The sequence below is a fragment of the Canis lupus genome, chromosome 15, assembly GCF_011100685.1.
Source record: "Canis lupus familiaris isolate Mischka breed German Shepherd chromosome 15, alternate assembly UU_Cfam_GSD_1.0, whole genome shotgun sequence".
Taxonomy (NCBI): domain Eukaryota; kingdom Metazoa; phylum Chordata; class Mammalia; order Carnivora; family Canidae; genus Canis; species Canis lupus.
In genome coordinates this window covers 43,403,154-43,430,684 of record NC_049236.1, presented here as the reverse complement: position 1 = coordinate 43,430,684, position 27,531 = coordinate 43,403,154, and the positions used below count along the sequence as shown (strand labels likewise).

The following is a 27,531-nucleotide window of genomic DNA, read 5'->3' as shown; positions in this document are numbered from 1 at the left end:
AGTTTGGTTATACTTGTAGTTGTTTTATAGTTTGTGTGTGTGTGTGCATATATGGTATGTACTTACACAGGTTTTTGTTTTTGTTTTTTTGTCTAGCTTCTTTTTTAATCTAAGAGAGCAATGCTTCCCTTGTAGACCGTGTGCAGAAATGCCATTCTGGGGGCCCAAGCAAGATCTACTATGGTCAGCTGATTGCTCAAGTGGCCTTGGAGAGTGAAGAAGCTGCTAGAGACTCTTTTTAAACTTTAAAAATACACATTCATTTAAAATGTAATGCTTCAATATTATAGCTATAAAATAGAGACTCATACTTAAAGAACAAGAAATACATTACTTATCTATACGGTCCCATATATAGTTATATTATGAAGGAAATTATTTTAGGAAGTTTTTGTTTTTTTGTTTTTTTGTTTTTTTTTTTTTTTGCTTGTGAGAAAGAGACCTATTCACCGGTGTAGGAGAGAGGGTAATCATTTCTATTATTTTGCGTGGGAACTAAGGAAAAACTAAACAGAAGAATAGTATGAGCTCTAAGAACCCAGAGTAGCAGGATCTTGTCTTCTGGGTCACCATTACTGAGACTCAGCTCCCCTCAGCATGTTTCTCCTCTCTGCTCTCACTGTTGACTGGCTCAGATTTTGCCAAACCCCATTCAGCTGCATCCAGTGATCCAATTTTTGCCATGTTGGATTGCTACCTACTCTATTAGTCCCTAAAGAACTTTTTAAAAATCAATTCGCTTTTTATTTTTACCACAAACCAAAATAATGCAGTACACTAGCCTTGCAACACAGGAAAAACGAAGACAATGACATTCTCAGCTTGTGCGTCACTTCCATCTTCTTGATAAGCAGAGGGAATCTACAAATATCCCTCTCCTTGTTTCCCATCCCCCAGCAGCAGGTCCCAATCTTGGTTGCATTTTGGAATCACCTGAGTGATTTAAAAATACCTTTGCCTAGAAAGTACTTCCGGAGATTATCTTCTGGTGAGGCTTCAGCATTAGTATTTTTAAAGTCCTGGGTGATTCTCATGTATACTGAAGGCTGAAGACCACTGTCTGAGAGACTGTCCCACCCTAGGTCCCTCTATTTTGAAAGCTTCAGAGACATGAGTCTGCAAAAAGCAAGGCAGACCTCCCATGGAAAATCCTACCGTCTGATTTGGTATTAAATATATATACCACAGTTTTAGAAATGCTCAGTTTCTCCATATAGTCTGTTTATTGTTGTGTTTTTTGGTTTTGGTTCTTTTTTGTGTGTTTGTGGAGGGTTTTTGGCTTTTGTTTTTTGTTTTTTCTTCTAACGTCTGCAACTTCTTCAGTAACCACCAGGGTTTCAATTTCTCATGAATTTTTCCTGTGTATACTCAATATCAGTTCCCTTGGAGAACTGTGACTCCATCATCTCTGTATTTTCTAGTGCAAAGTGCTAACAGAAGTTGATGGGCGTGGGTCATCTTTGCAGTCTGCATCATTGTGGATGTTAATACCGTTGGCCATGGGTGCGGAGCGCCCGTCTGACACACAGGGAAAAGACCAGGGAAAATAGTCATCTGCTATTGAATAGCAACGTCTCAGCAATGAGGCTTAGAGATTCTTTGAAAGGATATTGCCCTGACTTAGGCATTAAATGCCCTGGAGAGACCAGGCCAAATGCTGGTCAAATGACTCAGCATTAGAGTCAGCTCAGGGGAATCCCTGGGTGGCTCAGCGGTTTGGCGCCTGCCTTGGCCCAGGGCGCGATCCTGGAGTCCCGGGATCGAGTCCCACGTCGGGCTCCCGGCATGGAGCCTGCTTCTCCCTCCTCCTGTGTCTCTGCCTCTCTCTCTCTCTCTCTCTCTCTCTCTATCATAAATAAATAAATAAATAAATAAATCTTAAAAAAAAAAAAAGAATCAACTCAGGACCTTGAGAATTCTATCTATCCACATTCTAAGTCAGTAAGTCTTGGGGGCAGGGGCAGACTTTGAGAATTCACATTTTTTAATGACTGCCAAGGAAAATTTATTTATTTATTTAAAAAATTTTATTTATTTATTCATGAGAGACACAGAGAGGCAGAGACACAGGCAGAGGGAGAAGCAGGCTCCATGCAGGGAGCCCAATATGGGACTTGATCCCAGGACTCCAGGATCACACCCGGCGCCAAAGGCAGGCACTAAACCGCTGAGTCACCCAGGTATCCCTGCCAAGGAAAATTTAATATTGACTTTGGTTTGGGAATCCTGGGTGAAATGATCTCTGATGTCCTTTACTCTAAAGATGTATGGTTCTGGAATAAATTCTATGAGATATTAACCTCCCCTCTGAACGCAAAGACCATGGCTTCTTTTTTTTTTTTTCTAATTTTTTATTTATTTTATTTTTATTTGTTTATCTATTTTTTAAGACCATGGCTTCTATTGAGATTCACAAAAAAGTATTTCCGGGAAACATTAATTGGTGCTTGGATAACAAAGTTTAGTGATGGGAAATGCTGAATACTAAATCCCCTTCTTAGATATTAACAATGCATTAGAAGATTCAAAGCTGAGAAGGCCTGTGGTCACAAGAAACCCATTTCATAACTATTGAGCTAATTTACTTGCAGAGGTGATAACTTTGTCTTAAGAAGCCTGTTAATACTTCTACAAGCTGGTTTTCCCTTAGTAGGGTTTGGAGGCTCCATGTCTGCACAATATTCTGTATACAGTGAATTCTCAATAAATGTTACTGATTGACAAATGACCAGTAGAAAAAAGGCAGAGACTGAAACTTAGATTCATCAATTTTGTTAATTGTTAGCAGCCTGAGTAAAAGTTTTGGTAAAGAGGTCAGAACTAATGGTTCCAATGAGGCTTTCATATTAACCAAGGTTTCATTCATCTCAGCTGCCAGTACATTTGATTAATGTATACTAGGACCTCCTCCCAACCATAGAGAATTATAATTTTGCTTCTATACCATATGGTGGTGGAACAAGAACAGGACTTACAAATGTGGACTGTAAGCTATTCATCATCCTCTTAAGCCTCATTTACATTTCAGTTTCAAGAACAGTAAAATTGATATCTATTAATTAAGTATACTGCCTATCCAGTATCTGTGCATTAAGTGGCATCCTACCTGTGTTTGTTAAATGAATCAGATAATTTTTGCATTTTTGCTCCCTGGATTTTCTTTTTTAGCCACACCTAGATCAGATACTGCAAACAACAAGGTGAGCTGGCATTATTGATATAAGGGAGAGGGAACCAGTGTTTGCCAGAAGTTGATCTTTGTCTTGGGTGGATTAATCACAGCTGAGGTCAAGATGAATAAATCTATGTTCCAGAATGTCCCGGTTACAGTTCAAGACTAAAAGAAAACAAAGGAAGTTAAGGGCTAGAAAGAGGAAGGAAGTGAAAGACTCTCCAAAAGAAAATACAGATGTTCTAAGAGTTCCATTATTGTTATAATTTGACTTTGTAAAAAGTCCAGTTGGACTTTGTGATGTTTAGTCTTAATCAACAACATGCTCTATTGTGTCAATTCTATCACAAGACAGGGAAAATGAAATATCTTGGGGCCAATTTTATTAAAAGTTATATTTACATACAAAAGAGGAATATGTACTTTTAATTCTTTTTAATTAAAAGTAATATATATGACATACATGTATATACATACATATAACACATACACACGCAGAATCACTCTAAAACTTGCTTTCTCCTACAGGAAAAATAGCTAAATATTTTCTTTTGAAATTTTCCATGCCATTACTCTTCAAAATAAACTAGGACTGTGAATAGCCATATTTTTACAAAAGTTCCTGGTTTAGGTAAAAACAGTTTAAATAGCTAGATGCCAGAAAATGCACTTAGAATATGTTTATAATACAGAAGATTCATTTCTAGTGGTATTTCACTGAAGCAGTTGCTTACATTATTGGAAATGGGGAAATTGTTGCCACTTGGGTCAGTCCATTTTCATCTCTGACTACCCAGAAGCATGTGTGCATATTAACTCTTCAAGAGTTTGCCCAGACTCACTGTCCACTGATTTCAATTGAATGGAGGTAGAAATTTTTCTTGTTGTAAAGCTTCTAGTCTGGGTGTCTAGATAGCATGGCGATAAGCATCATATAAACACTAAGAGGGATGGAATTCACGTTACCTTTATCTATGCCTCCTTTCATATACAGTATGTGTCATAGACAGACACCAGTGTCTCATTACATGACCACCCACAGAACATTACCCAATGTGACATTCTTCAGGGAAAATTAACAGACTTGTTTCACCACATCAGTCTCTTCCAGGAACACTGATTCAATAATTGTACTTAAAAAAGTGACCAGATGCCCATGGAAGCTTCCTTCTTCCACTGTTTTGGCTGGGAGGCATAATAAGTACCTCAAATTCTAAAGCTATTCAAAGCAGAATGATGCAGAAGGAAACACACTAACACATAGAAATATTCTCATGGACGAATATACACACACATGTATACAGATTCCAGCTTAGTGTCTAGTTGGTGTTTCTACTTCTCAGTATTTTCTCGCTACAGGCATGGAGCCATCCCCTCTGTTAGTCTCCAAATTCTCCTACTAATTGTACAAAACTATAGTAAATGCATAGTGAATGGTTCTCTTTTCCTTTAAAGACATTTTTAAGAAGTCTTCTATTGGACTTCAAGGAATAATGATGATCACAAATGAAGTTCCATTCTAGAAATATTCAAGAATGCAGTCAGTAACAGAAATCTTAGAAATCTGTGTTTTTATTACCTAATACTTCTTTAGGAGTCATATATGAAAGATATTTTTGTGTGCATTTCATAATAGCTAGTTTTTAAAATAAAAAGAACCTGACAAAGATTTTTTTTTATGGATATTGCTCTTCCAATGGAAGTGGAACTTGATCTGAGGGTTGACATAGTAACATAGACATACAATGTCCATGGCAGAGTGGAAGACCATCATCAACCTCATTTTGTTTTTATACAGTATTTTTGTGTGAGCTGAGAGGGAAAATGTATGACTTTTTTTTTTCAATAGGAGGCATGGAATTTGGTGATTAGGAGGGATGAAATAAAAATAAAAGATAGGTAATGACAAAGTCCTGTGAAAGAATGGGCCCTGGTGGAAAAGAGGAATTTGGAGGAAGAAGATATGCAGAGCCACCATTTATTGAACATGGACATGATTAAGGTACAGACCAGGAGTAGTATGTGTGAATGTATGATAGAAGATGATAAAATCATGCTTTTGTTTTCCAGCTTCACGAGATACTCAGCTGTTATCATCTGTAAGACTTGATCAAACAGGCTTAACTATCTAATACCATGCTGAGTTGAATAAGAGCCTCAAAAGCCCAGTTGGATAAGGAGTTAAAGGGCAATCTCTTCTCCAAATAAGCTTATAATTATAGTCTCAACTTTGGGGCTCTCACTTATGTCCTCTCCATTAGTTTTCCACTGAAAATAAAATGCAAGACAAAATAGGAACTATAAAGACAATTTTTATTTTCTCTTCAGCTTCGTATTATCAACTGGCCCAAAAATAATCTGCAATCCCTTGGAATCTAGTATGTAATGTTTTCTAATTCCCTAAAATTGATAATTCCTCAGGATTTTTGGTTTTGGGGGAGTTTGAAGGGGCTTAAAAGTAATAACCATTTTGGGAGTAGGAGTATGCTCTAAAGAAACTATTTTGTTTGTTCAGAGGAGTTCTCTACATGTAAGTTATCTTTAGAAGAACAGGAGGTGCTGATAGAATAATTGTGTTTACTCTTCCCACTTCATGATTTCTCTCTTATAAACATTGTTTTTGCATTATTGGGCTCCGCGTTCCTTTTTCTCATCTGTTGTTTTACAAATATTTTTCTAATTGCCTGAGACAGTGTGGTCCAATAAAGTTAAATTGACTTTGGGTTGAACTTGTTTGTCTGATCTCTTGCCAGAGGTTATAGTCACCCACTTGAACTGACTTTCACTATGTTTCTTGGTCTCTCTCTCTCTCTCTCTCTCTCTTTCCCTTTTATGTCCTTTTGTATTCATTATCCACATTCCCCTTTTCCCACCCTAACATACAACTGCAGAATTAATTCTCAAGACATCTATAGACAAGGTATTTAATAAAGAAGTTCATCCATATTTACCTCCTATCATCTATCTTATCTGTCCACTCATCCACCCATCTTCCATCCATCTACTTTAGCCACATAAATCAACAGATCAGAGTTTCAATCCAAGCCACTGGAGGAGGTGCATTAAATACTTAGAAAACAAGAGTGCTTAGAATAACTCATTTGTTTGACGTCTGGAAACACTTTACAAATAACCTCCAGGAAAATAACAAAGCAAATAGTGCTGGTCTACCGCAATGGAACAGATATGGTGTGTGATCAGTTAGCTGCAACCCACAAATAAACACAGACAGGCAATATAGCAAGCAAAAACAGAAACCACATTATTGTCTATCACAGACTGAAGAGTTTAGAATAAACTTAAAGCCTCATATGTGTGACTTCTAGACTCTGAAGAGAAGGTTAAAAGCTTCAAGGACTCTTCCTGGTTTTGTATAGTAAGCTCCCGAGTTTCCCTTTAACACCAAAGATCAACATTTATTTTAACATCTACCCACTTTGACCAAAGCCTAAGTCTTGGAAGTCCTCATACTTGTTGCTCTCTCTCACTGCTTTAAGAGAATAGAGCCACACAGCACTGTAGGCCTTGGCCTCCCACGGTACAGTGATAGTTCCCTTGTCACATATCAAGCTAAACCTGGGACTGGTCCACCAAACTGGCACCATGCAAAGCAAGCCTTTTCCATGTATTTGAGCTATAGTTCTATATTTGCCAAGATTAATGGGCATTCTCTGCTTATTTGGAAACTTGAAACAACTTTTTTCTTTCTTTAAGTTATTCCTATTGTTTTCACTTTCTTTCACTTAGTCTCTATGGACATATGACCATCCTCATCTCTATTATATTCCAGTTGGAAAGGTGAGTTGTTCACGTTTTTCCTATCCTTAATTATAGACTTGTGTCTGAACCTATTTGCAAAGTGGAATTGACCATAATTTAGGAACAAAGATAGAATTTGTTTTGTCTGAGGCAAAAATTGTTTGTTTGTTCTTCCAGTGTTTCATTTTCCTGTTTAAAACTTTATTCTTTTTGATTCTTCCTAAACAGTCTACTTGGTTACTATTCTTCTGTTTCCTTTTTCTCTGATCTGTGGCAGTACCATGTTATAGATTAGATTTATAGAAGTTAAATTAAGAAACTAGATCTTAATTATTTAAGCCACTAAAAAGAAATTATAATTATGTGACATGATAGAAGTTCTATTATCATTACCATGGCAATTATAATATACAAATGTATCAAATCAGCATGTTGTATACCATTAGTTTATACAATGTTATATGTCAAATATATTTCAATGAAATATTGCATCAGACACTAAACAGTGATTCAAGAGAATGAGAAGATATTTTCTCTAATATGTTGAAGTGAGATGAGGCCTATGATTAGAATAGGGAAGAGGACACTAAATAACTAACTCATTTGTCCAACTGGCATTTTTTGCAGAAATGAAGTGAGTCACCGGTTTTACTTCTTCTAATGCTTCTCTTACAAAAAGATGCAAAATAAACATGGTTCCACAGGTTAAGAGACCAATAGCCAATGGTTGTCTGGACAGGACTAACTCTAGACAACTATCCTCTTACCTTCTTTATTGGTGTTTTGGTAAGAAAATGATAGTACCCCATTACTCCTAACCCCACAGATTTATCAGAATGTATCCAAAGAATTCAGTCAGAACCCTCACCATGCCCTGATAAAGAAAAAAAGATGTTAAAAGTCATTGTAGTTCTTGATTGATGCCACTGATTTCCAGAAAGAGAAGAAAAGAATCTGACATTCCTCAGCCCAATTATGAGAAATTATGAAACTATTGGTAAGGGCCAGAGTTCTGCAAATAATAGGAATTTGCAGTTCTTTAAAATGTTGCTAAGATGATAAGTAATTCTTATATTTAAAAGATATGATGAAAAATAGGCCTCAATAAGAATCCATGACACCTCTCATTGATGGGAAGATTGAAGCAGAAATGGGAGTACCATATTTATTTTTGCTCATGGACTGGAGCCAATCCTTCCCCATCATTGTTCTTCTCCCATACACAATTTTAAAGTAGAAGACAGGTGAGCATTAGTCCTTATGTAGCCAATGCCTTGGTTGCCACCGTGAGGATTGGCTCACTCAGCATCATTTCCAACCTCCTTCCAGTGTGCCTTCTAGCTGCAAAGAACAAAAATGAAAAATTTTATTTTTAGACCCCCTTGAAGCTAGAGTTCTGGATCTGATATAGTTTCTACCAATCATATGTATTCATAAAAGACTTGAACTCAGACATGAGTGGGAGGCAGTGATCATGAGGCACTAGGAAGGTTCTAGTGGGTGCAGAGTGGCTCTTGAGCCAATAGTTATGACAGGTATGTTCCTAAGAGGTAACAATTGCAGCCATCACTTTTTAGTCCCTGGATGTGCAGTAAGATGGTAGGATTTTGCAGCCATCAGCTGCGATAGTGCTTCCTGATCTCTTGGTTTGCAAAACGCGCAAAAACAATGGTTCTGTTGGTATGTGGTTTTTTAATAATCAGTTGGAGGCCTAACGTAGAACCTCCTACTCTTGCTATCCCAATAATTTGGCAAGTATTTAATGACTTTCATTTTAACTGAATGCTGACTGTGATGAGGGACTTCTTGAGCTGTATGTTAAAAATACCCTTTAAGGATAATTTGGGCTGAGATCTTCTGAATTAGAAAGAAGCAGCCTGAGAAGAGCCAAGAGAAGGGCACTCTAGGTGAGGAGACTAGTAAGTACAAATATCCTATGGCTAAAAGTGCTTGCATTTTGCATCATGGGGAAATGAAAGGAGACTTTTAGTACAAGATGAGATTAAAAAGATTGGGAGGAACCAATTTATGACAAAGGATTTGGATATTAGAATATTTGTGACAGGAAGCCATCAGATGGTATGAAGCACGGAAGTGCCATGATCTGGTTTACATTTTCAAAAGATCATACTGGCTAACATATGGAGAATTGGACAGAGTGAAACAAGAACATCTTCAAAGAGGCTACTTTGGGAATTCATGCAAGAGTTGATGATGTTTTAGACCAGGATCATAGTAGTAAAAAAAAAAAATCAGAGTGGTATAAAGGATATACTAAAGACATATTTTGGAGGGAGAACAGATAAAAATTGCTGATAGATTGTATGGGAGTATAAAAATAGGGAAGGCAAGAAGGATAACACCAAGGGATTTAGCTTGATCCACTAGGTAGCATTCAGAATAGAACTCATGATAAAGGTCAGATTTGACTAAGAATAAAGAGTTCAGTCTCATACATGTTAAGTTTGGTGAACCTACAGACTCTGTATCAGTTATTTTTTATTGTGTAAAGAGTCACTCCAAAACATACTGGCCTGAAACAACAGCAATTTGTCATTTCTCACAATTCTGAGGGTTGGCTGCCTGGCTGCTGGCTCTCCTGATGGTCTTATTTGACCTAACTCATGTGGCTGTGCTCAGCTGGATAATTTTATGGTCTAGGAGTTCTGAGATGAACTGAAGATTTCATTCATATCTCAAAGTTGGCACTTGCTGCTGCCTGGGAAACCCATTTCCATCCTGGTCTGTCATCCACCAGTAGGCTAGACTGGCTTCCTTACATGGCGATCTCTCAGGCTAGCCATCTAAGAAAATAAAAGCAGAGGCCTCAAGGCCTCTTGGGACTGACGCCTGGGCCTTGCACTTTTACCACAATCTGTTGGTCAAAGCAAGTCAGAGACAGCCCAGATTCAAGGGAAGGAGAAATAGACTCCAACTCTTGTTGGAAAGAGCACCAGGCAAAGAATCATGGGAGAAATTGTTGCTGCAATCTTTGAAGTAAATCTACCACCATTTCCTGGTGGAAATGTATAGACAATTAGATATGAGTCTGAAACTAAACAGAGAATCTCAGTTTGCCTATATGACTTTATTGCTAACTACTTATGCAAGAATTGAGTACAAACTCAGTTATCGATCTCTTACATTAAATATTACTATTTGCAAACTATTTTTTCTTCCTATAACACAACTGATTTTTTTTCAGCATTTCACAGGAAGGTGAGATAATATAAATACTGTATTACTCATCTATTATTTTATTACAAATTATCCCCAAACTTAACTGTTTAGAAAAACATTTATTATCTCATAGTATTAAAGAGTCAGTAATTTGGGTAGTTTCTTCTCACAATTCCTCCTGAGGCTGCAGTCAAGTTGTCACTCAGGCCCACAGTCTCTTGAAGGTTTGACTGAGGCTGGAGGATGCACTTTAAAACGCTGTATTCACATGACTAGTGGTAGGAATTCTTACTTCCTTTCCATAGGGACCTCTCGAAAGGACTCCTTGGGTGTTTTTGCAGCGTGTCAGCTACTTTCCCAGAGCAAGTGATTCAAGAGAGAAGATAAAAAAGAGACTATAGTGCCTTTTATGATCAAGTCCAAAGTGACACACTCTCACTTCCACCATATTGTGTGTTAGAAGTAAAGTCCAGCTCACATTGGGGAAGTAACAAATTAAGGTTCACCTCTTAAAGAGAGGATTCAAAGAAATTCTGGAGAAATTTTAAATCCACCAAAAGTATAGATGGAAGCATACACATTCTGTTGGGAGAAAGTAAAGAAATTCCTTTCGGGTTGCTATTTGTCAGACTTCCTGGTGCAATGAAAGAGAAAATCCAAATTAGCTAGAAAATTTCTCTTATATTTTAACCTCTTTCTGAGATTTCACTTGCCACTGGGGACAAATGTTTATGTTTTGCAGCTCAGAATGTTATGCTGGTAAAAGTAGAAAGGACTGAGAAGCAAAAGAGGGGGTGGTATAAAGAAATAGCAGGAGTTTTAAGCCCATCTCCCTATTATCTCTGAAAGCTCATATAAGCCACTCCAAATAAACACACAATAAAAAATATTGTTCCTGCCCTGCAAATGTTACGTCAGGACATTCTCTAGGTCCCCTCTTTATTCTCCCTCTTTCTATTTTCTTTCTTTCTTTCTTTCTTTCTTTCTTTCTTTCTTTCTTTCTTTCTTTCTTTCTTTCTCTTTCTTTCTTTCTTTCTTTCCTTCTTTTTTTCTTTCTTTTTTTCTTTCTTCTTTCTTTCTTTCTTTTTTTTTTCTTTTTAAGATTTTATATATTTATTTGATAGAGAGCACGAACCAGGGGAGAGGGACGAGGGAAAAGCAGACTCCTCGCCGAGCAGGGAGCCCGATGGGGTCCGTATTCCCATCTTCTTAGTAAATTTCTACTTCTAAATTCCTTCAGTGGGACATTCTGGAGCTGCCTGTGGATTAGGAGGAAAGGGAATATGCTCCATGCTCTTCTGGGCTCCAACAGGGAAAGGGGCATTGGCTCTTCAGGAGGGCCTGACACCAAGTCGCAGGTGATGATTAGCCTCACCTACAAGATGGAGACATCTTGTAGATAACCAAAATGATATGAGAGAGAGCCAATAAGACCAACCTCTGTTTATCCTATAAGTTATTAAGAACACCCTAAATGTTTAACATCACTCTACATCTACACGCAGCTTTAGGCTGGGTGTTGAAAACAAAACTTTTGCCCTCAAAGAGCTTATAGCACAATATGGGGGGCCAGGATACATAAACTAGTAAGTGTATGAAATGGTATAAGCACTACTATACAGTAATTACCACAGCCATGTACAAAAGTAAGGTGAGTGCCCAAAATATTTCTTAGAGGAGATTTATATTTAAGTTACTCTTGAACAATAAGAGAGAAGGGCCTTCAGGCAGGAGGAATAGCAGAATAAAACATGAAAGAAATGGACCCAATTTTAAATGGTATAGTGGGCATCAGAAACCTTGGAATCAGATAGTACTGGCTTCAAAACACTGATTTTCAAGATTCAGCTGAGAGGAAGGAGAGGAAGGATGTTCATTAGATGGTTATTTATTTAGGGCAAGATTACTGTCACTTATTCTAATGGTTCCTTTTGAGGCAAGTCCTTTCAGATCAAAGGAGTACTTATCCAAGTAATTGTCTCTGAAATGAATATTCAGAACCTTTTTTTTCTTTTATAGAGAAGAAAGGGAATGGTTAATTGGCAAAACCCCTTTCTTGAACCCTTAGATACCATGTATGTGTATGTCCTAAAGGACATACATACCAGATTTAGGGAAACTAAATATGTTCACTGAATTTCCTCTTATTCCTAGTAATGAGAAACACAGACACTTAAGTAAAATGGATTTAGTGGTAAATTTACTACTATTTACAACAATAATATTATTTACTAATTACAGTAGATGTACCGTGAACCAAACCCTTGAGAACATAATGCATTAAGAAAATATGGGGGAAAGACTTTAAAGTATGTAGAGAATGTTCCCAATTGAATATCTCTGGTTATTTTCCAAGCCATCATCATTCCCTTCAAGAAAATTGAATACTGGGGATCCCTGGGTGGCGCAGCAGTTTAACGCCTGCCTTTGGCCCAGGGCGCGATCCTGGAGACCCGGGATCGAGTCCCACGTCAGGCTCCCGGTGCATGGAGCCTGCTTCTCCCTCTGCCTGTGTCTCTGCCTCTCTCTCTCTCTCTCTCTCTCTGTGACTATCATAAATAAAATAAAAATTTAAAAAAAAAAAAAGAAAATTGAATACTGTCAAAGAATTTAAATGTTCTTAAACATTTTTTTATTTTAATGAAAGAGTATAACAGCAGAGATACTGTAAATATTCATTTAAAAAATCAAACTATTTTTACTACTGAATTAGAAGGCTTTGTTATTATTAGAATAATTTATTTAAAGTGTCTTTAAGCTAAAGATGAAAAATTGAAGTAGGTCTCCTACTTTTCCTATAATCATGTTTCTTCTGCTTGGTGTTATATTTTTTGTTTTTCTTTATAAACAGGCATGTCCCTTAGATCAGGGGTGAGTAAACTGTGGCTTGTGGGCCAATTCCAACTCATTGCCTGTTTTGTGGCTCATGAGCTGAGAATGATTTTTCTATTTTTAAAAAGGTTGAAAAAAGGAAAAAAGAATAATATTTTATGACATATGAAAATTATATGACATTCAAATTTCAGAGTCCACAAATAAGTCATGAGCACAGCATTCCTTTATTTACATATTGTTCAGGACTGCTTTCATGATGCAGAAGCAGTTGCAAATGAGCCTATATGGTTCAACAAAGCCAGATATTTGCCATCTGGTCCTTTGCAGAAAGTTTGCTGACACTTACCTTATATAATAGGTTGAAATGCATCTGCACAACATTGCACTGTTTAACCCTTACACTTATTATTTTTAGCTAGTTAAATGTTCAAAATGTTACCCTTCTTCCTAGTTTCAGAGAAGGGAGAACTAGACATGAAGTTTTTGGATCAAGACTTTGAACTTATGTTTTACTATCTGATGGGACATTATCCACTGGGATTGAATCAAAAAGTTTTGATCAGAGCCTATGGAGAGTTTTTGATGATTTTAGCATAAGTGTTGAAAGTATGTGCCTATACAGAATCCCACGAGGCCACTCCTAGGCCCGTTTGAATATAAATATAGAGGGTTACAGTGTTTTGTACATTTTTGTTGTCTGAAATCTTATAGGGCAGTAGATGAAGTATAATATGAATTGTTTTGGCAACACCGGCTTCATTGAAAGCCACCATGCATCTACACATCTGTGTCTGCAACAAGAAGGGATAATTGTTCTGTTCTGCTGTTACTGTTTATGAATCAGAAGAACAAAAAGGCAATAGAATAAACAAAATGTCATGTTCATACAAATCTTGATTGGGGTAAAATCATCTGGCTGGCATTGCTTGCATACAACATCATCAACAGGGCTGCCAGCTAGTGAGGGGAACCTCACAGTTCCCCTGTCTCGAGTCTTCAAAGCTTGGAACAGCTTGTTTGAGGGTTTCACAAAAGCTAGATCTACCCAAAATAGTCAAGATATAGTCTCTGAGTCTTCACCAATATTAATCAACATGTCTTGGGATGCCTGGGTGGCTCAGCAGTTGAGCGTCTGCCTTCAGCTCAGGGCATGATCCTGGGGTCCGGGATTGAGTCTCACATCGGGCTCCTTGTGGGGAGCCTGCTTCTCCCTCTGCCTATCTCTCTCTCTCTCTCTCTCTCTCTCTCTCTCTGTCTCTCATGAATAAATAAATAAAATCCTTAAAAAAATCAATATGTCTTTAAGAATTCCTGAAGTCCTAGGATATTTCAAAATAACTGCATCATCCATTATAGGATGCCTGCAAAAATGTGCTTGATTAATATCTTAGAGCGGGGTTTCTCAACCTCAGCACTATTGACAATTGGGGCCAGATAATTTCTTTGTGACTCCTGTGCACTATGTTTATCAGCATCCATGGCCTCTTCCTGTTAGATGCCAGTAGCACTCTCCCAGTTGAGATGACATAAACTGTCTGCAAATGTTGCCAAAGATACCTTGGCACAGTGTGTGTGTGGTGGGGGGGAGGGAGGGGGCATTCAGCCCTGACTGAGAACCAGTGTTTCAGAAGATGGTTCTACAGTGTAATCCAAGGAGCTCTGAGGAGCATTCAAACCTGAGAACAGAACTATAGGCAGACTTCAGACATATTGTAGGTTTGGTTCTAAACCACCAAAATAAGTGACTATTGCAAAAAAGTGTATCAAATGAATTTTTTGGTTTCCTAGTATATATAAAAGTTAAGTTTATACTATATTGTAGTCTATTAAGGGTGCAACAGCATTGCATCTAAAAAAAGAAAAGAAAAGATATATACTTTAATTTTAAAAATATTTTATTGCTAAAAGCTGTTAACAATCATCTGAACTTTCAATGAGTCATAATCTTTTTGCTGGTGGAGGATCTTGCCTCAATGCTGTTGGCTGCTGACTGCTCAGGGTGATGGTTGCTGAAGGTCAGGGTGGCTGAAGGTCAGGGTGGCTGTGGCAATTTCTTAAAACAAGACAATAATGAAATTCACTGCATTGGTTGATTCTTCCTTTTCATGAATGTTTTTACAGTAGTATGTGATACTGTTGGATAGCATTTTACCCACAGCAGAACTTCTTTTAATCCTGTCAACCCCTGTCACTACTATAACAGCCAAGTTTATGGAATATTCTAAATCCTTTGTTTTTATCTCAACAATCTTGACATCATCTTCACCAGGAGCAATTTCTATATCAAGAAATCACTTTCTTTGTTCATCTATCAAAAGCAACTCCTCATTCATTCAAGTTTTATCATGAGATGGCAACAAGTCATTCACAGCTTCAGGCTCCATTTCTAATTCTAGTTCTCTTGCTATTCCCACCACATCTGTGATTACTTCCTCCTCTAAAGTCTGGAATTCCTCAAAAGCATGCATAAGGTTGGAATCAAATTCTTCCAAACTTCTGTTAATGTTGATATTTTGACCTCTTCCCATGAACCATAAATGTTCTTTTTTTTAAAGATTTAATTTATTTATTCATGAGAGACAGAGAGAGAGAGAGGCACAGACACAGGCAGAGGGAGAAGCAGGCTCCATTCCATGCAGGGAGCCTGACGTGGGACTCGATCCCAGGTCTCCAGGACCACACCCTGGGCTGAAGGCAGCGCTAAACTGCTGAGCCACTGGGCTGCCCCATAAAAGTTCTTAATGGCATCTAGAATGGCAAATCCTTTCCAGAAGGGTTTCTATTAACTTTCCCCAGATCCATCAGAAAAATCATTACATATGGCAGGTATAGTCTTATGAAGTGTATTTCTTAAATAATAAGACTTGAAAGTCAAAATGACTCCTTGATTCATGAGCTGCAGAGTGGACGCTGTGTCAGCAGGCATGGAAACAATTTTCATCTTGTTGTCTATCTCCGAAAGGGCTCTTAAGTGACTGGATGTATTGTCAATGAGTAGTCATATTTTGAAAGGACTCTTTTTCTGAGCAGTAGGTCTCAAGAGTGGATTTATAATCTTCAGTAAACCATGTTATAAAAAAAGATGCACTGTCATCCAGACTTTTTGATCCATTGATAGAACATGGGCAGAGTAGAGTTGGTATCATTTTTAAGGACCCTAGGATGTTCAGAATGGTAGATGAGCATTGACTTTACCTGAAGTCACCAGCTACATTAGCCCCTAACAAGAGAGTCAGCCTGTCTTTGAACTTGGAAGCTTTAAAGCCAGTCATTGACTTCTCCTTTCTATCTGGAAAGTCCTAGACGCCATCTTCTTTCAATAGAAGGCTGTTTTATCTACATTGAAAATCTGTTGTTTAGTGTAGCCATATTCATGAATTATCTTAACTGGATAACTTGCTGTAGTTTCTACATCTGCACTTGTTGCTTTACTTTGCAATTCGATGTTTTGGAAATGGTTTCTTTCCTTAAACCTCATGAACCAAACTTTGCTAGTTCCAGACTTTTTTCTGCAGCTTTCTCACCTCTTTCAGCCTTCATAGATTTGAGGAGTGTTAGGGCCTTGCTCTGGGTTAGGCTTTGGTTTAAGGGAATATTGTGGCTGGTTTGATCTTCTATCAAGACCACTAAAACTTTCTCCATATCAGTGATAGGGCTATTTCACTTTCCAGCATTCACATACTCACTGGGGTAGCACTTTTTATTTCCTTTAGGAACTTTTCCTTTGCACTCTCAATTTGGCTTTTTGGCACAATAGGCCTAACTTTTGGCCTATCTTAACGTTTGATGTGCCTTCTTTACTAAGCTTAATCACTTCTAATTTTTTATTTGAAGTGAGGGATGTGCAACTAGTCCTCTCACTTGAATACTTAGAGGCCATCATAAGGTTAATAATTAGCCTAACTTCAATATTGTTGTGTCTCAGGGAATAGGAAGGCCTGAGGAGAGGGAGAAAGATGGGGGCAATAGCTGGTCACTGGAGCAGTCAGAACACGCACAGCATGTATTGATTAAGGTCACTGCCTTATATAAGTGTGGGTCATGGCCCCCCAAAACATTTACAGCAGCAACATCAAAAATCATTAATCAGAGATCACCCTAACAAATATGATAATAATGAAAATGTTTGAAATATTTCAAGAAGTCTGAAATGTGATACAGAGACATGAAGTAAGCAGATGTCATTGGAAAAATGGCACTAATAGGTTCACTTAACACAAGACTGTCACAAACCTTCAATTTGTAAAATATGCAGTATATGCCAAAAAATAAAATGAGGTATGCCTGTAGCTTAAAAAAGACTCAGAATCAGCATAGAACATAAGATAATAACATAAGAACATAAAATAATTATCTAAAAAGTGAAATATCTGATATATATATCCAGATTTCCAAAATCATCATAGGTTTGCTTATAATGAACATAAAAACAGAATATTTGGTGGATCTTTCACCTGTTCTGGTTCACATGCTCTGTGGATGCAAGGGCTGCACCTTCAGACCAGCATCCTTGTCTCCATCATCTTCCACCCATTCATTCATCCAACAGATGTTGATTGAATACCTCCTGAGGTCTTGGACAGGCTCTCAGCTAAGTGGTAAGGCCCAGAGCTCAGAGTTACCTTTAGATTACACAGCCCCAGTCTCTGATTAGAAACCATTCATGGCTTCCCTCAGCCTAGAAAATAGGGTAAAAATTCAAACTAAAATGAGGCATTTATAGAGTTGTCTTTTAATTCCCAACATCTACTCTATCTCTATCCATCTAAGTTAGCATTTCTAAATTCTGACTGTACATAGAATATTGTAGGGAGATTTTTAAAAATACCAAGACCAAAGCCAGATCAGTTAATCAAATCTCTATTGCTGAGCATCAGCTTTTAGGATAGCTCTCTGGAAGGTCCAACATGGAAACAAGATTGAGACCTTGTGATTGAAGCCACAAGACAGTAATCTCATTTACTCTTGACAATCATTGTTTAGAAATGGGCATAAGGTAGGGCATCCTAATGGGATATGAGAAGTCTATATACATGGGAACATGATGCTGGGAAGTTTTCCCTTACTTCAAAATACTGATCATGGAGGAAATTATTGTGTTTGCCCCTGGGTGCTGTTAGATCTGGGTATCTTACCTGGAACTGATATGGCCTTCTTGTTTCAAACCTGAGGGTGAAATCAACACATGGAAGAAGAGAGAGACAAGAGACTTCATTACACAAAGGCTTATAAATGTACCCAGAGCCTGATTCTTCAGAATTCCTTGATTTATTAAATAATAAACTGCCCTTTAAAAAATCCAATTTCAGGTCTCTGTGACTTGCAACCAAAGCATCCTAAATTATATATCATCCTGGGATCTGTTCAATCCTCCCTGTCCCATCCTCTAAAACCAGTCGTTTCGTCCACACAGGCCCTACTGATGCTATAGTCACTCCTATTTGCTATTCCTGGTGATAGTTCCATAATTTTACTAACATTTTCTCTCTCAGTGCAAGAACATCTTTTTTTCACTTCTGGTACTGTAGTAAACCTACCTATTAGGGTAAACTAAGCTTCTGTATTAAATAAACTCAAAATATATAATTACTAAAACTCCTTAGGGTGTTACTTCTTCTTCACTTACTCCAAAGATGTAATAAATCAATTTCTTGTAAAAAATCAGATTTCTTCCACATTGAGAATCAACCATTTCTAGAGTCTTGACATTTTCACTTATTTGCAGCATACAGAAATATAAAGAAAGAGTTCATAGATGGAAAATACCCACTTCTGAAAAGCTGTGGCTCAGAAACAACACATATCACTTCTGCTCATATTACACTGAGAAAATTTGATCTTTTGGCTACATGTAACAGTAAAGGAAACTGGGAATATGGCCCTGCTATGTGCCAAGGAAGAAAGGAAACAGGGTTTTTGTGAACAGCTAGTAGTCTCAGCCACAAAAACCCATGTCAAATCTCAACTTTCCCATAACCCAGCCAGACGGGATCTCTCTATCTATGGTCCTGTGCAGACTGGGAGGTAGCATTTTACTGTGTTGGAATCATGAATGATCTTTCCACCCAGTTGGTGTTTTTCTCCAACCAGATGGTAAGTTCTTTGAGAATTTATTTTTACATTCTTGTCTGTCTACAGCATCTAGCTCAGAAGTTTTATTCTGGAACAACAATCCTCAAACTTTAGGTGTGTTAGAATCACCTGGGGTGGCTGTTACAGCATGATTTGCTAAGCCCCACCCTTAGAGTTTCTGTGTCAGTTGCTCAAGGATAGGGTCTACAAATCTGCATTTCTAACAAGTTCCTGGGTGATTCTGATGATGTTGGAAAACTCTTGACTTAGACTATACTGGTTATTGTTTTATAATTAATGAACAGTAAGGGGCACACTTCTGAATCTGTAGAGGACCAGAAGTTAGACTTAATGCCACCTTTTAATCAATACCAACTCCTCTCTCTCCTTCATGCTCCTCTTGTTTGCTTTTGTCTCTGAGCCATCTTATTGGAGCAGGGAAACCTGAGTAGATAACTTTTCACCTTGTTTTTTTTTTTAAACGTAGATGGATTTTTTAAAAAAACGGAAGAAATTTAAAATTCATTTTGAAAAGTGACTTCAGTTAAAAGTTGTTAATTTAATTTTAAAAATCCTCAAATTTGTCTTAGGGGAAGGAAGAGAAAATACTAGCAGATTTATGATAAAAAGAATTCTTTGAACACCAATAAAACTATTCTTTTAAATCAAAAATAGATAAATAAATAAATAAATAAATAAATAAATAAATAAATAAATAGAATTCTTTGGATCATTGTTATTTGCCATAATAACTATAAGAGTCCCAGTAAAGAAAATGTCCTTTGAAGTGACAGAGTGTTGGTTATATTCTAAAAATTAATTTTTTTAGTATAAACTCATTAGAGTTTTATGCCATACAACAATAAATTCCCTTTTGAATACTAATTATATCACTGGATACATAACTTTCTCTTAAAAATAATAAAGGCATTTTCATTTTGACAAAATATTTCTGAGATTTTAACAAATTAACTGTCTTACTTAGATTTTCTGGAAAGCACTGAATAAAATCGTAAAGGATCTATGGGTCATATGAGTTGCTGTGTCATAAGAAATTGTGATAAAATATTGTTCATTTGAGTCATTTAAAAGATTGTTCATTGTACTCTGAAGAAAAGAGTACAATGTAGCATCAGTGGGAAAGAAGCATACATGAGATATGCTGATCTGATGTGTCCTTCTAGAATTGGGGTAATACTTCATCCTAAGCCAGTTTTACCAAGACTCACCCTAATATTTGCATATGGCACTTAAAAGATTATGGAAAGCTTAAAATGAAAGGAGCTCCAAAGAAGTGACTATATTGGAAAAGAGAAAATATAGGTTTTTCCCTAACAGTGAAAAACTGCTTATGAAGCTTTAGTATTAGGTGCAGAAAACCCAAAATTGCTGAAAATTGGATACAAGTTCAAAGCAGCTTTCATGTTAAAGTAGATTAATTAAGGCAGATACTATAACATAGTGTAATTAGAAGGGCTAATTTACTTTGGGTTTTTAAAAAAAAATCTGTATCTAAGAAGCTCTATTTAGGTTATTCTGGTATCCCCTGTGAGGAACATTAAATTAAGCAGAGCATGGAATAGAATAGCTGGCAGTAGAGAGTAAGGCCTGAAGGAAGTAGTTTTTGGGGCAAGTAACTTTGATAAAGAGTGTGATAGAAGTCAAAGTTCCTAGAAGATGCAGTCATAGTTTGGGCCCCAAACAATGGAACCACAATGGATCCTGAGAAGGTAGTGGCCAAGAGACCCCTGAAAGGTAGGATGGTGAGATACATCATCTAAAATGCAATACTTTGGGGGCCCCTGGGTGGCTCAATCAGTTGAGCATCTGGCTTTTGATCTTGGCTCCAGTCTTGATCTCATAGTTGAGAGTTTGAATCCCATGTTGGGCTCTGTACTGGGCATGGAGCCTACTTAATAAAATTAAATATAAATAAAAAATATTTTAAAAAATACAACACTTTTGAGTGAAAGAGGGTGCTATTTATAATCTCACCAGGACAATAAACACAAACTGGGACTGCATCTACAGAACTTGGGGTTATGTTTCCCTAACAAGTGAAGGAGGATGCTGGAAGTACTGGGAAAGACTATGATAGTTGAAAGAAAATTAGGCAAACCTTAGTTCATTGAGTGGGTTGGAAGTCTAGTGATCATACCTCCTGGATTATCTGGACTGGACCAGTTTCAAATCTTGATGAATTTTTAAAGATTTTATTTATTCACTTGAGAGCAAGAGAGAGCATGAGCTGGGGAGAAGAGCAGAGAGTAGGAGAAGCAGATTCCATGCTGAGCAAGGAGCTTGATGGTGGGCTCGATCCCAGGACCCAGGAATCATGACTTGAGCCAAAGACAGATGCTTAACCATCTGAACCACCCAGGTGCCCTATTGATGTTTTAGATTTTAAACCAACGTTATTATTTTTCCCATATATTAAAACTTACAGATACCTCTTGATCAAACAATTTGTGACCAGTGTGTGGATCAGTACTCAGACCTCAATAAGAAGAATAATTCTAGTATTTTCTATCTGTGTGATCTATCTCAACCCATTTCCCTGTCTATAAAATAATGACAAGAATAACTAGTTGTTCTAATTAAAGAATGGTTGACACATAATGTTGCATTAGTTTCAGGTGTACAACGTGGTGACTCAATGACTTTATACATTATGCTCCTTTCTCCACCAGTGTAGCTACTATCTTCCACCACACTTCACTGTTACTATACCATTGGCCATATTCCCTATGGTGTACTTAGGCACCAACCTTAAGAAAACAAAACCATCCTGGCCTCAAACTCACAGAGACTTGAGAATAGGAATAAGAACAGTGAGGAAACAGAATATTTTTTTAAAGATTTTATTTATTTATTCATGATAGTCACAGAGAGAGAGAGAGAGGGGGGCAGAGACATAGGCAGAGGGAGAAGCAGGCTCCATGCAGGGAGCTCGACGTGGGATTTGATCCCGGGTCTCCAGGATCGTGCCCTGGGCCAAAGGCAGGCGCTAAACCGCTGCGCCACCCAGGGATCCCGAAACAGAATATTAAATAAGGAAACAATCATATGTAAAATTTCAACTGGATTTCCATTACCTATCTTGTACCTGCGCGTGTAGGATCTGACTGAGTCTTAGAGAATGAGACGGATTTCCCATTTCCTGAGAAAATTTCTGTGTTGAAAAGATCACTTTGACTGAAGTTTCAGAACACACTGGAGGCGTGCCATCTGAGAGTGGCTGTGGGTTGCCCATTTAACAGCATGTCACATTTGCTTAGGAAAGAGATGATTCTGTTTTTTCCTCCAGAAAATAAGGTGATCATACAACCAAACTTATAACCTACTCATGAGATAGCAGCTTGTTTGGGGTTCATTGGACAAAAGAAGCAGATTTATGTCTTTGATATTTATTTGTTAGGATGCTCAAAAAGATCTTATCATGCACTTTCACCTTTAAAGCAAATTTTCTACTTACAATACCATTACTTTATCATCATGTGCTATTTATTCAAAGGTAAAAATTGTAACAGCAGAGGAAAAAAATCTAGGCATAGAAGTTTAAAAGAAATATTTTTTTAGTTAATAAATATATTGCCCTGCTGTATGCAGAGTATATGAATATTACATGGGCTAGGTTTTCAGAGAAATCTTCATGTTTCAGATTTGTCTTTGGAACAAGTTCTCATGAAGTCATTTTGAATGTAGATCCTCATTAGCAATTCTCCCCAGTAAATTCTCAATGATTTCAGATCTTTAACAATGGTTTAATATAACTTCATATTCAGAGACAGGGTACACAGGATTATTTTCTTCAACCTTACATTCAAGAGGTTTACATTTAACCTCTTAACATTTAAACACATGAATGAGTATACTTTGTGGCCAGTGTTAAGACTGTGGAGTGTGGAGATCTTGGGCAGACCCGGCAGCTGGGGAAGAGGGCAGGGCAGAGCATGTGGCAGTGCCCAACAAGAATGCACATGGTGGTGTGGTATCCACTTACATATGTTCTGCTAACCATCTATTTTATACACCACATATCAGCAAAATGTTAAAAAAAAAAGGACCCCAAAGCAGCTGATGCTTTATCAAATACTTCAGAAAAGAAAATACAGAACATGATGCATATGTATCTCTTCCTTCTCCGCCTGGAGTCAGATCCTAATAGTCAAGAAAGATTCTGAGAAACTGTTTTTCTCCTGTACTCCCTAGTAATGCTCAGTTGCAGTAAGATTTTTGATTTCATGTGACTTGAAAGTCTTGCAAATTATACTTCTTATTTTAGAGACCTTTATAGCCTATGGTTTTTAAACATTAGAGTGAAGCAGATCTGGGTTTGAACTCTCCACTCACTGTTTGGCCCTGAGCAAGATATGAAACTGTTTAACCTTTCATCTGTCTCTCAAGCAGCTAAAAGTGAAGAAAGACAGCTATTTCATGGTGTTGTTGAAAGAATTAAATGAGATAATGTAAGGAAGATTCTTTGCCATAAGTGCACTATAAATTAATAATAATAAAAATAATAAATTGGACCTTAATAATATAAGTGTTAGATAAACTTTGTATCACTAAATTTTTTATCACTAAAAAATTAGTGATTTTTATCACTAAAAATTGCCACAGCATAACTTCTGAACCAGAATATAGCCACTAATTGACTTCATTCTAGGAGACAGACTACAAGCTCCATTTCTACTTTGTTCATCCTTGAATCTTGGGTGACTAATGCCATGTTCAGAGCATACTATATGCTTAATAAATTATTGTTGAAGAATTAATAAATGTACTTCCCAAGCTGAAAGAAACCATCTTGTTTTATAACTAAACAGCATTAGTCCATGTAACAAACTACTGATCAATAAGCTGAGCAAGAGAACTAGATTTAGACAGATAGTCCAGTAGTCAGAGGCTATAATGTTTCCTCAAAGGACATGTCATAATATTTAGTTTAATGGATATTTGGTTTAGATATTGATAGATGAAATGATCAATAATTTATTGTTATAAACTACTTTTCTAATGAGTATTATTTATTTGTTAGCTTAAATCTGAATATGATTCCTCTGATTTCTTTCTACATCTGGGTCAACTGTTCAGTGATATTACAGACATAAGAGAAACAAAAACAGTCTGCCTTCATATTTGGATCATTGTACTTACCTCCAGCAGCCAGTTGTGTTTGTAATATATTACTCTTCAGGCTTCCCCTGTGTGCAGAGCTCTCTCTACAGTGATTAGAATGTGCCTTGTTCTGCAATGGAAGTTATCACAAGTTCTATGCTGGACTCCATGTTGTACCCTCATCTCACTTCAACATGGAGGGCTCCAATTAGCTTCAAAGACCATTCCATGTGTAGAAAAGCTCTGATGAAGTGGAACAAAATCTTAGTGTATGGTTGAAGTTCATAGGAATATTAATGAGAAGAGGTAAGGATTACTACCTTTTTTTATGTTTAAAAAGGGGGGGACAAAGAAAGTTAGTGTCTTGCTATAGTCATATATGGTTTTTTCATTGTCACAGGCAAATTCACCCAAGATACACAAGGACAAATAAATACAACTCAGTAAGGTATCTTCTAGGTTTAGTTATGTGAAAAACACATGTTTGATAACCATTCTTTAATTAGGGCGATAAGTTTGTAACTTTCCCTTCGTTTCACATTTAAAGTACATTTGTTTTCTATTATGAAATAGTTTGTAAAAAGCACCAAACCAGAAACTTAACTGTCAACAAAATATGTTTTCACCTTAGTCCAGCACTGTTCGCTAGAACATGTTTCACAGGCAATCGTACCTATGATTTTCAGAGACTATAAAGAAGTGCCACCACTCCTCTAATGTCATCTAAGCCTTCTGTGAAGGAAGTAGACAAAGTAATATAAGATCTACAAGAACCTGTGATAAACTGAGGACACAGACATCACCAAACAAGTCCTTAAAGTAGCCAACAGTGGTAAGGAGAACATATATTGGATACACTCTTGACCCCAAATGTTGTTGCACTGTTTGGAACTAACTAATATTACCAAATATAGCCTAATCATTTTTTAGCAAAAAGAGGATGAATATGAATAATGGTATGGGTAAAGCAGTTTCTTATTTCAAAATGGGTTTTTACCTCAGGACTCTGAGGTGGTTCAGAGAAGACAGATCAGTGTGTTCAACATGAGCCCTTGGAGCAAGTCCACAGGGCATAGTGAAGATGGTGCCCTGAAAAGCACTCAGAACCAGGAAGAGAGTAGGAAGACCTGAGGTCCACTCTCACTGATTACTCTGTGCTCCTGGATAGGTTATTTAACCTCTCTGAGTATCATACAGTTGGGTTTCAGATACAGAATATAAATGAAAGTGCATGGTAGCAATAGGAATATTATGTCAATCAAGAAATTTTGTCCTTGAAGAGCAACCTGTAAGTGTTCTCAAAGATGTGTAGTTTTATCCTAGATAGTTAAATCTGATCCTTTAAGAATTAGAAAGATAATCTAGAACATAACTTGAATTTTCGTTAGCACGATTGTCAGCAAAAGTGTTTAATTTGAAATTTTGCAAGATATACATGTACTTTTTGGAATTTAATTTTCTGGGAAGAAAACACACAATTGAAACTTATAGTAACATAACAGACATTTAGAATAAAAATGGAACTTAGGGAGCGCCTGGATGGCTCAGTGGTTGAGTGTCTCCCTTCGGCTCAAGGTGTGATCCTGGGGTCTTGGGATCGAGGCCCACATTGGGCTCCCTGCATGGAGCCTGCTTCTCCCTCTGCCTATGTCTCTGTCTCTCTCTGTGTGTCTCTCATGAATAAATAAATAAGATATTTCTAAAAAATAGAACTTAAGTGATGAATGAAAAAATAATGAGAAATAAAAAGAAACCAAATAATCATTAAATATCGGCTACATATGGAGTCAAAAAGATTGCTGCCATTTTTATGTTTATAAATTAGGCAAATCAATATAAACCTTCTAGCTTTGTTTCTATCTCTGTGAGAATTCACTCTCATGAAAAGTGCTTAGTGCAGTAGCTACTACATAGTAAACATAGTAAACGTTCAATAAATTATTGAATATTGCTATTATTATCATTATCCTTATTGCTAGTTTGTGCAGGTTTAAACAATAAGTGCTCCGTGAGTTTTGACTGACCATGATGATTACCAGTGCACTATAATAGGATCTACATAAACATAAAGTTGAATACTGGTATTACCAAAATGGCAAGCTGACCTAGCAGAAAGAAGAGTATTAAAAGATCAAATAATAGGAGCACCTTGAGTAGAAGGCAGAAAAGAAAAAAGTAGGAAAAAAACTGAAAGTGGACTGAGTCCAATCAGTTTAGATGAAGTAAGAACTTTCAAAAATATCTGTAGTTAAACCTTTCAAAATTTGATTCTATATATTCCTTATGAAAATAGGACCTTAAATTCCCACTACCATTAATATCAGAAATCTTTAAATTTAGAATTTTTATTTTATTTTATAAAATGTTTGTATGTAGGGAGAAAGTCATTTTTAATGCAGTGGTTTATCATTTATGATCAATACTATAGAAGAAAGAAACAAACAGGAGAATTTACACCAGTTAATAAAGAATTCAAAATTGAACTTTAAATAAATATAAGTAATATTTTAGAGAGGAAAGGGAAGATATTACCTTGATCTAAGAAGGAAGAATTAAGTTACAAAAGTGAAAATATAATTGTTAAATTAGTAATTTAAAAACATGATAGACCAGATGAGTAGCATCATGGATGTATATGAAAAACAAATTGCCAACTAGAACATCAAGTTGAAGAAAAATAAACCAAGAAGCAATGATAATCAAATAAATTACTTGAACTAAATATTGTCTAAGTAAGAATTGATAGTGTAAAAAGGGAAAACCAACAGGGTTTGAAGAAGGGAGCAGAAAATAAGGGAAAAAGATAAACATGCTAGGAATGTTCAAACAGAAATTTATTGTACTGTGGTTCTGAAGGCCTGAAATTCATAATCAAAATGCCTGCAGGGCCATGCTTCCCTTGAAATCTTCAGGGGAGAATCTTTTCTTGCCTCTTCCTAACCTCTGATGGTTTGCTAACAATCATTGGCATTCTTTGACATGCACCTGCAGAGCTTTAATTTTTGCATGTCATCACACAGATCTTCATGTATCTGTTTCCTCTTTTTACAAGGACACCAGTTACAGTTTGAGTTACGGGCTCTCTATTCCAGTGTGATCTCATCTTAAGTGATTATACCTGCAATGACCCTACTTCCAAAAAGGTTATATTCTAAGGTACTGGAGTTAGGAGTCCAACATATCTTGCTCAGGGACACAATTTAATCCATAACACATACCATATTCATGGAATGGAAGAGTCAATATTGTTAAGAACAATTTTCCCAGGATGCCTGGGTGGCTCAGTGGTTGAGCATCTGCCTCCAGCTCAGGGTGTGATCCTGGGGTCCTGGGATCAAGTCCTGCATTGGGCTCCCTGCATGGAGCCTGCTTCTCCCTCTGCCTGTGTCTCT

At 37.0% G+C, this 27,531-nt stretch overlaps 1 long non-coding RNA gene across 2 annotated transcripts; it reads right to left on the bottom strand.

The window, feature by feature from the left end:
* Positions 1-8,133: 8,133 nt before the first annotated feature.
* LOC119868433 lies at positions 8,134-24,343 on the bottom strand. Of its 2 annotated transcripts, none has more exons than XR_005369986.1 (4): positions 24,179-24,343; positions 18,082-18,112; positions 17,401-17,624; positions 8,134-8,268 (listed from the first exon to the last, which is right to left on the bottom strand). It is a non-coding gene; the product is annotated as an uncharacterized LOC119868433 (long non-coding RNA). The 2 variants fall into 2 exon arrangements; XR_005369985.1 differs by lacking the exon at positions 8,134-8,268 and adding an exon at positions 14,824-14,999.
* Positions 24,344-27,531: the final 3,188 nt, after the last annotated feature.